We start from the raw sequence: 11,182 nt of genomic DNA, 5'->3' as shown, positions 1-11,182 counted from the left end.
AAGAAAGGAGTGGTTATGTGTTACTCATCTAATGGGACAGATAGTACGAATACAAACCAAACAACAGAAGTCCAATATATGTATAGCACAACCTACAGTACAAGCAATCATTTATAATACATTATCTTTTCTAAGATACTGAATTCTGCACAACAGCTGAATGGGATTGTTCCAAGTCTGTTTGCAAAATATTGTGCCCAAGAATTGCCAACTCACCGGAAGAGGAGCAAAAGAGACCCATGGAAAGTTTGAAAGTTGTTATGGCGATTGAGAGCAGATTCAGGAGTAAGCTTCATGTTCCCAAAAACCTTTAAAAACATCCCCAAAAAGAATATTGTCGTATATATGTATATTCTAACCAGAAATTGAATCACTTTAATGATTCATGAAATACAAAATAATAGAACATTAGGACAGTAGCAAGTATTCTAACATGCTTACTGGTGAACACAAAAAATTCTGAAATAACTGAGTCCTTGATACATCTAATCATCAATGCAAAACACCATATTTTCACATTAATTTATAATAAACAGTACATTCAATGATACATTTTTTTTAAACTCCTATGGGAATTAATTATCTATGAAAACAGATGAAAAATTTTAAATACTCAAATATTGAAATAAGAGAAAATGCAGAAGCTATTAAGTAAATAAAATAAAAGTTCCTTGCTGAGTTCTGTAAGTCATTTATGGCAATGAAAGAATATTTGCAGTTCTACCTTAGCTGTGACAACACCTGAAGTGGTTCAATAATAATCTTTCTCAACAAATATTATATACCTATGTAGTGTGTCACACCTACACTCACATTTTAATTGTGATCCTATTAATAATGAGAGTGAGGTCTTCATCTAATCTGGCTTACCCAGTTGAAAGACTAGTATTTTACTGTTAACACTTGGAGTTTATGAATGTTAGTGATCTTAATGAAAATATGATACTGGCAATGAAAGAATAAGATTCTCTCTTGCATACTTCACCATATATTTAAGATTACACTACAGAACAGATGTTTTGTTTACAGTCGTTTCCCATGAGAAATTAAACACAGAAATGGCCCAGTATTTGTAACTAAAGGAAATATTCAAGTATTCTGCCATTTAGTGAAAATCGGCACAATATTACTATCAAAGAATTTGATGTGGTCTAAGGTTTTGTTGAGTAAGATACATACAGAGCTCAATAAAATCTGAATTTAATTGAATAAGAAACTTAACAGGAAATTTCTGCAGCATATTCTGCCACCAATAAGACTTTTAGTTGATGACGTATTGTTTTCTTTATTTGCCCTATTAGAGAAGGTTCCTGTTTTTTATTTGATAAACAGGTATAACCAACATGGGATAAACTATGCTTTAACTGTGTGTATCATCAGTTTGAAAGATTTGTACAAGGTGTGCACCAAACCCGATAGTAAGTTCTGAAAAATTTGTGAATTAGTAATGGTGTCCCTTGGAATCAAATATATAAGTTAACACTACTGTAAAGAGATGATAGTGAAGGAAAACTGAGAAGAAACACTAACATAATAACAGAAACTAACATATCATTGGTGTTTCCTGCAATCAAATGTAGATTTCAACACTGCGGATAGTATATCATAGTGGATAGGTTTCTATAAATAAATCTTCCTTGAGACTAAATGTTTCTAACTCCAGAATATGTAAAGAAGAAACCTCTAAATTGTAGAACAGATATAATCTGTATTACACACACACACACACACACACACACACACACACACACACATATATATAAATATGTCTGCTTGTGTCTGTATATGTGTGGATGGATATGTGTGTGTGTGCGCGAGTGTATACCCGTCCTTTTTTCCCCCTAAGGTAAGTCTTTCCGCTCCCGGAATGACTCCTTACCCTCTCCCTTAAAACCCACTTCCTTTCGTCTTTCCCTCTCCTTCCCTCTTTCCTGATGAGGCAACAGTTTGTTGCGAAAGCTTGAATTTTGTGTGTATGTTTGTGGTTGTTTGTGTGTCTGTCGACCTGCCAGCACTTTCATTTGGTAAGTCAAATCTTCTTTATGGCCATTATCTCTAGCCTATCTGGCCAGAGTGGACAGAGATTGCAGTTGTGTATGTGAGTTATGCTTGCTTGTGTGAATGTGTGTGCAGTTTTCTTTTCTGAAGAAGGCATTGGCCAAAAGCTTACATGTAACAGTCTTTTCATTATGCCTGTCTGCAGCTCAATGTGTCATACTCACAATGAGTAGCAATCTAGCCATTTCATTATATACATAAACATTGAAGTTTTTCTTTACAATCTTGGCAAATGCTGTGGCCATCCTGCAGAGGAAAATGAGGATAGCCTCATTTGAGGTAATATTTACTTCACTTGTTAGTCTGCTATTCACATAATTTTTTTTTAAGTGATACTCACTTTGTTCAAATGAAATAGCTTTCTTTGTGTGGTGTGTTGGGTTACATCCATTGGTGTGACTCCTTGGATGATTTTAATCACTGTTTATAAATTTGAAAAGAATGCTTAAAACACATCACAATCAACTCTACTGTGCAGCAGAGACAATATGACATTCAAGACAAAGCAAAATGAATACACCACAAGAAGACAGACATTTTGTATGAACAAAGTAACTTATTATTTCATATTTTTATGTGAACAGTAGACTAATAAAGGAAGTAAATATTGCTCATATTAAGTTATCCTCTTCTTTCTTGGCAGGATAATCAAATACAAATGTAATGTATTACGAATACATAGAAAGAAGGATCCTTTATTGTATGATTATATGATAGCGGAACAAACACTTCTGTAAAATATCTGGGAGTATGCGTGCGGAACGATTTGAAGTGGAATGATCATATAAAATTAACTGTTGGTAAGGCGGGTACCAGGTTGAGATTCATTGGGAGAGTCCTTAGAAAATGTAGTCCATCAACAAAGGAGGTGGCTTACAAAACACTCATTCGACCTATACTTGAGTATTGCTCATCAGTGTGGGATCCGTACCAGATCGGGTTGACAGAGGAGATAGAGAAGATCCAAAGAAGAGAGGCGCGTTTCGTCACAGGGTTATTTGGTAACCGTGATAGCGTTACGGAGATGTTTAACAAACTCAAGTGGCAGACTCTGCAAGAGAGGCGCTCTGCATCGCGGTGTAGCTTGCTCGCCAGGTTTCGAGAGGGTGCGTTTCTGGATGAGGTATCGAATATATTGCTTCCCCCTACTTATACATCCTGAGGAGATCATGAATGTAAAATTAGAGAGATTAGAGCGCGTACGGAGGCTTTCAGACAGTCGTTCTTCCCGCAAACCATACGCGACTGGAACAGGAAAGGGAGGTAATGACAGTGGCACATAAAGTGCCCTCCACCACACACCGTTGGGTGGCTTGTGGAGAATAAATCTAGATGTAGATGTAGGATGGTCACAGCATATACTAGGACTATAAAGAACAACTTTAATATCTATGTGTACTTCTGTTAAATGTTTCTGTATTGCTCCGTAATCTGAAGATGGGGTTTACACCACTAAACTCATTGATTTATCAAATAATTTAAGTAAGCCATGACATTTGTGACCAGTAGCAGTCTCTGAAAACCCTTTTCATAATTTTGAAACAATGACAGTCAATTAGTTGTCATTATGGTTTTTTGGAAAGTAATTTAAGTTCCTTTACAGAGCATATAAAGAAGTACACAAACACAAAACACATACATTTTGCATACAGGTACCATCCACCCAAAAAGTCAGGATGTGGTGTTGACAGAAAGTATTGTTATATATGCATGTTTATGAGTTGTACAAGTGAGCTCTGAAGAAAAATACTGTTTTGAGGGTTCAGCGTTTATGTTAATCTCCATGTTTACCTGCCTATTTACTTATATCTATTGTGAGGGAATGTGTTAATGAGGATCAGTATATCTGTGTTAGCAATTGTATTGTTACGGAAACATATTGTATTAAGAATGTGACATATTATATTAAGAATGTGTTAGGGGTGTAGCAGTGTCTAGTAGCTATCAGTATATGAAACACCATAACTGTTACAATAAGACATCTGCATATGTCTATGAGGAAAACCTCATTAAGGTGGATCTACATACAATGCCTTTTGACTTGAAATGATCTCCGACTCCATTTCTACAAAATCTTTCATAAGAAGCTATATAAAAATTTTTCCTGTTTGATGTGCTCCATGCCTGCAAAAGATGTTCTATGCCTATATTGGTGGTGTATGTTTGAGAAGCCCTTGGAGGCTTGTAAAACCTTGTCAACACACAACGAGTAACATAGCAGGTATTGCAAGCAAAAGTGTTTTAGGAGACATCCAAGCAGTACTCTTAGATTCTTTGTGGATTACATTGTCATATACTAGCTAGTAACATCATCAGCAGAGTTAAATGAACTACAAAATGATTCAGAGGAGATATCTGTATGGTGTAAAATGTGGCAGTTGCTCCCGAACAATAAAATATGTGATGTCTACTACATGAGTAATAAAAAAATTCCATTAAATTTTGGTTACATGATTAATCACATAAATTTCATAGTTGTTGATTCAACTATATACCTATTGATAATAATTATGAACAACTTGGTGGGGATCATCACACTGAAAATGTGGTGGAGAAGGCAAACTGAAGACTGTGTTTTACTACTAGACCACTTAAAAGGTGCTTAAAATCTACTAAAGAGATTGTCTACACTACACTTGTCATTCCTATTCTGAAGTATTCCTGGGCTGTATGGGATCTTTAGCTGGTAGGACTGAAGAAGGACACTTATAAAGTTTGAAGAAGGGTAGTTGTATTACTGTAAAATAAGTGTGAGAGTGTCAGGGATACAATGAGTGACATAAGATGGGAATCATTAAAACAATGGTGTTTTTTTACTGCAGCAAGGTCTTTTCAGAAAATTTCAATGCAAAAATATTTTTTTGACTTCTGCCTACATGGGTGGGAGAAATAAGAGAGCGGACAGTAGAGGAATAGTGTGAAAGTAGTGGTATGAACAATTTTCCAGGCATTTAAGTGTGAATTGTCAAGTAATCATACACATGAAAATTGTTAGCAACTGAACACTAGGAAATTCAGTCACTTCAATCTCAGCTTCAGTTAAGAACATGTGATATACAACTTACATGAAATATCACAAAAGCAAGACACTGTCATAAAAAGAACTTGAAAAGTCTCTTGGGAGACCATCTTAAAGATGTGAGGTATTGTTAGCAAATAGAAGGACCTTTACCAAATTAATCCTGTAGTGATAAACAAAGCATCAAGCAGTACAAGTTGGAGACCATGTTGAGCTGCAAAATGTTTTAATTCAGTGGATACACCAAGCTCAGCCTGCATCATTTTCTAAAGTGGACCAGCATTTAACACAAATTGATTAGAAGATGTGACTGAGGTAAAGGCACAAAATATTACTGGGTTTGCAAGTTAGCTTTACAGGTTTAACAGAGACAGAAGCCATTTACTCACATCAAATCAATGGTGACTGAAGATAGTTTTGAGGTGACTGCATCAATCCCTTATAATTTTAGGGAAATTTTCTTGTTGTGTTTACAAATTATTCAGGAGTTATAAATACTTTTTTACATGGGAATTTTAAGGGGAAAATAATGTTAAAAAACCTGATGGCAAAGTCTTGCACGTATCCCAAGAAAATCATGGTTGCACCTACTTTGAAGACTTTGTTTTTATAGATTTAACAATATTTATTTATTTATTTCATGCAGCCATCTTATCACAATAATATAGGATTTCTTGTCGTAATACAATGAAAATAGACATCTCAAGTATAAATAATTATGGAATATATAAGTATGTTTGTATAGGGCTAGGACAAGTGGTTGGTCATGGCTTTGGTAAAGGAAACATCCAACTATTTACCTGGAAGAATTTAGGAAAATCACAGAAAATCTAATCAGAATGACTGGAAATAGCAAACTGCATCCTCCTGAACATGTGGTCAGTCTTTTAAGTACTCCACTGACTCTCTGAATTGGTCTCTGTTGCACAATGTTCTTTTGTTGATACATAATGTGCACCAGACACTCTATTATATAAAACATAGCTTCACACTGCATCACTGCACACACAATGGGCACCCACTGGTGACTCTAGGACCACAAATGATATTTCTGTGCCTTTGTACTCTCTTCAGTCTGTTTGTAAAACACTCCAGGCCCATAAACGTGCAACCATGCATGTCTCAATGTCCTCCCCTCGATTTGTCTGGGAAATTGAGTCAGGATCCTCCTCTGATTAATGAGATACTGAGCTCAGGAGAACAACAAGACATTAAATCATGTACTATAGATATTGGAACATGACTTTCTTATACAAGTATTTTGTGATGTTTTGTAATTTGGTAGGGTTATTGCAACTGTTAACTTTCATTATTAATCCTAAAATCTGGGTCTTCTAACTAATTTTACTTGTGTAGCATACTTTAAGCAAGTTTTATCTGCCTTTTTGAATAGGTGTGTTTTAGTAAACGTTTTTATATCTGGAGATAATATATAATACAATTTTGTTCACTGACAGAAAATGCTGTTTGGAGGTTTTCTTTTCTTTTCTCCTAGGTAAATGTTAGTCCAAACAGGCTTCTGTTCTAAGATTACATACAGAAGAATAAGTGAAATACTTACTAATTTTGCCTCTCACTTGCACAGTAGATTAGTATTTTTGTGTTCACCTATTGCACTAAGATTTTTAAATACACACATCAAAAATAGTTCTGCATCACCCAGTTTCCCAGAACTCCTGAAGATAGATGTTGACTGTAGATATTGTATCACAGACAGAGTCCCTTTGGCTGTTCAGAGATGTCACTAAACCCACTCAAAGATGTAAACAACTGTGCATAAGCAGCTCCTATTAGACGATGGGGGTCCGACAGCTGATCAGTTCCAGTCATTCCACCAGGAAGGAGGTACATGGCTAGTGTTGTCTGTAGTTCAACCATGCCTAAATGGTCAATACCATGGTTCAAATATGTCCGCATTGTTACTTTGTGGCAGGAAGGACTCTCAACAAGGGAAGTGTCCAGGCATCTCGGAGTGAACCAAAGCGATGTTGTTCGGACATGGAGGAGATACAGAGAGACAGGAACTGTCGATGACATGCCTTACTCAGGCCACCCAAGAGCTACTACTGCAGTGGATGACTGCTACCTATGGATTATGGCTTGGAGGAACCCTGACAGCAATTCCACCATGTTGAATAATGCTTTTTGTGCAGATACAGGAAGTTGTATTACGACTCAAACTGTGCGCAATAGTCTGCATGATGTGCAACTTCACTCCCAACATCCATGGTGAGGTCCATCTCTACAACCATGACACCATGCAGGGTGGTACAGATGGACCCAACAACATGCTGAATGGACCACTCAGGATTGGCATCATGTTCTCTTCACCGATGAGTGTCGCATAAGCCTTCAACCAGACAATCGTCGGAGATGTGTTTGGAGGCAACCCGGTCAGGCTGAACACCTTAGACACACTATCCAGCAAATGCAGCAAGGTGGAGGATACCTGCTGTTTTAGGGTGGCATTATGTGGGGTCAACATATGCCGCTGGTGGTCATGGAAGGTGCTGTATTGGCAGTATGATACGTGAATGCCATCCTCCGACCAATAGTGCAACCATATCGGCAGCATATTGGTGAGGTGTTCGTCTTCATGGATGACAATTTGCACCCCCATTATGCACATTTTATGAATGACTTACTTCAAGATAATGACATCTCTCGACTAGAGTGGCCAGCATGTTCTCCAGACATGAACCCTATCAAACATGCCTGGGATAGATTGAAAAGGGCTGTTTATGAACGATGTGACCCACCATCCACTCTGAAGGATCTATGCTGAATCACCACTGAGGAGTGGGACAATCTGGACCAACAGTGCTTTAACCAACTTGTGGATGGTATGCAATAACAAATAAAGGCATGCATCACTGCAAGAGGACATGCTGCTAAGTATTAGAGGTACCAGTGGGTACAGCAATATGGACCACCACCACTGAAGGTCTCACTGTATGGTGGTACAACATACAAGGGTGGAAATGATGTTTATGTTGATCTCTATTCCAATTTTCTGTACAGGTTCCAGAACTCTCGAATCGAGGTGATGCTAAACTTTTTTTGGTGTGTGTAGTATAATAAATCTGACCACAACTTTTAGTTATTATTCTTACTGCTGTTTTCTGCACTCTGGAAACTATGTCCATGTTTTGTGCCTTTGATACCCAGCAAAGAATCCCATAGCTAATAACTGAGTGTACATAGGAATAGAATGTCACCCCAAGACACTGGCTCCTACAAACTGGTAATAGAACTGTAAGATCATAACATGCTTATGAGATTCTCTTTGCCAGTTCGGCACACAGAGTACTTTATACACATGTAAAGAATAGCTGTCTTTATGTTACCAAAGTAAAGATGAAAGAGCAAAACCATAGTTTAATCTTAGTTCAATTAAACATCTATAAAGTAAACATATATGTGCTAAATTACTGTTTAATTAAGCAATAATAAAATAAACTTTCTTCATATCGCTCTGTTGCCACGTAAAAGTGTTAGGGCACAATAATGACCTACTCAGAGCATTAAACAGTGCAGTTGCATCAGATTCCTGACAAACACTTATCTGATTACTAATTATCTTATAGGCAACTGCCTCATTAAGGGGTTGTGCTGCTGACTTGTAATCTGGGTCATTTTCTTGCATGAATCACAAATGTTTTCTCCCCTGGCTCACAGTTTATTTTATATTACTGTTGCTCACTTAGTTGTATAACAACACAGCTTATCACTGTATTATCTGAAGCATTAATGAAGGAACAGAAATAGGCTTGCAATTGTAAAACGACAATGAGTGGTAAAAATTAATGCTATTTGTTGTTGATGCTTTATAGAAAGGTGCACCCATTTGAGGTACAACCCTAAAAGCTTCATGTTTGTTATACAATCTATAGGTTTGTCATCTATGCTTAAGGTGATAGAGTTGTTTTCCCTCTTTCTGCTGAAGTGCATGCATCTTTGAGGGTTTCATTTGCTTTTTCTATTATAAATTGTGGTGTTCTATCAGTGATTATGATGTTGCTGCCATTGACAAAGAACTTTCTCTCCATGTCTTACACTGTCTTGAAACTCACTGATTATTAAGAACAAGTCCCCCTTGGTAGTTGTGGGGCCAGCTTGGCTGGATGCCAACCAAATGGACCTGGTTTCTATTTCTGGCCAGCTCAAGGATTTTCTTTGCTTGGGGACTGTATGTTGAGTAGTCATCAAAGCCACACAGGTCACCCAACTGGCATTAGCTGAAAAGACTTGCACCTAGCAGCAATAAGCTGCCACATAACAGAGAGAGAGATTAAAAATAGAACTGAACCCAATAAACTACCCTGTGTTACACCTATGTTTATGTTTACTGTCTGACAACTGTTTTATAAAAAATTTGCCATCAGCAGATGTGTGAACTATATCTACCTTTTGCACCCTGCTTCCCAATTAAAACTGGAAGACCCATTTGCTATTCCTATTGTGTTGGCAGCTCTGTGGCAGGCAACACAGGCAATTTCTTGTGATTTTGTAAGGATAAATTATTTAGATTGTAATTGCAGTTTAGTACAGATTACTCAATAAATATGTGTATTAGTGTGCTTTTTAAGGGTAAAATGACTGGGCTAATAGCAGATAACGTAAGGGTGGAGGGAGGGGTTAGCACTCTCATGAGTGTTAAAATACAACTGGTCAGAATTGTTAGAGCACCACCTTTTTGGGGGCAGGGAGGACAGAAAGAACCCATATTTTAAGAGAGATTAGAATTGAAAGGAACTTCCAGTTGGAGAAAGAAACCAAACAACATAATTCTGGCATATTGCATCAGCACAAACAGCTCTTGGCTTAAAATCTTCAGCAATTAGTGGTAATTTTATTTAATTCAATTTTATCACAGGCAATGTAAAATGTCAGCTACCGTTATAGCATCAAAATATTTGAGGTCTAAGAGGTGAAAAAAATGAATTACTTATTTACATTGATGAATTAGAACTATCAAACACAGTTGATATAATCTGCCTCTCTGAATATTGTGTGACCACTGGTACAACTGTGTTACTTGTTACAAAATTTAGGTTAGAATCTCACTTTTGTGGAGAAGAAATGAAGAAAGGAAGAGTCGGCACATTACATTCATCAGGAATTTTTATAAATTTAAGAAGACAGAAATCCATACATTTTATGTAGAGTAGCATATGGAAGCACTTGTGACAGAATTAGAACTTCATAATAAGTCGTTCATAACAGTAAGTATATATTGTGGTCCATTGATAGTGACCAGGCCAAATATCTCATGAAATAAGTGTCAAACGAAAAAACTACAAAGAATGAAACTTGTCTAGCTTGAAGGGGGAAACCAAATGGCACTATGGTTGGCCCGCGAGATGGCGCTGTCATAGGTCAAATGGATATCAACTGCGTTCCTTTAAAATAGGAACCCCCATTTTTTATTACATATTCGTGTAGTACGTAAAGAAATATGAATGTTTTAGTTGGACCACTTTTATCGCATTGTGATAGATGGTGCTGTAGTAGTCACAAACGTATAAGTATGTGGTATCATGTAACATTCCACCAGTGCAGATGGTATTTGCTTCATGATACATTACCCATGTTAAAATGGATCATTTAGCAATTGCAGAAAAGGTTGATATCATATTGACGTATGGCTATTGTGATCAAAATGCCCAACGGGCGTGTGCTATGTATGCTGCTTGGTATCCTGGACGACATCATCCAAATGTCTGGACCATTCCCCAGATAGTTATGTTATTTAAGGAAACAGGAAGTGTTCAGCCACATGTGAAACATCAACCACGACCTGCAACAAATGATGATGCCCAAGTAGGTGTTTTAGCTGCTGTCATGGCTAATCCACACATCAGTAACAGACAAAATGCGTGAGAATCGGGAATCTCAAAAACGTCGGTGTTGAGAATCTACATCAATATCGATTGCACCCATACCATATTTCTATGCACCAGGAATTGCGTGGCGACGACTTTGAACATCGTGTACAGTTCTGCCAGTGGGCACAAGAGAAATTATGGAACGATGACAGATTTTTTTTGTACGCATTCTATTTAGCGACGAAGCGTCATTCACCAACAGTGGTAACAAAAACCA

The sequence above is a fragment of the Schistocerca serialis genome, chromosome 3 (genome assembly GCF_023864345.2).
Source record: "Schistocerca serialis cubense isolate TAMUIC-IGC-003099 chromosome 3, iqSchSeri2.2, whole genome shotgun sequence".
Classification (NCBI taxonomy): Eukaryota; Metazoa; Arthropoda; class Insecta; order Orthoptera; family Acrididae; genus Schistocerca; species Schistocerca serialis.
The sequence above is the reverse complement of the archived record's forward strand: the minus strand, read 5'-3'. Positions refer to the sequence as shown.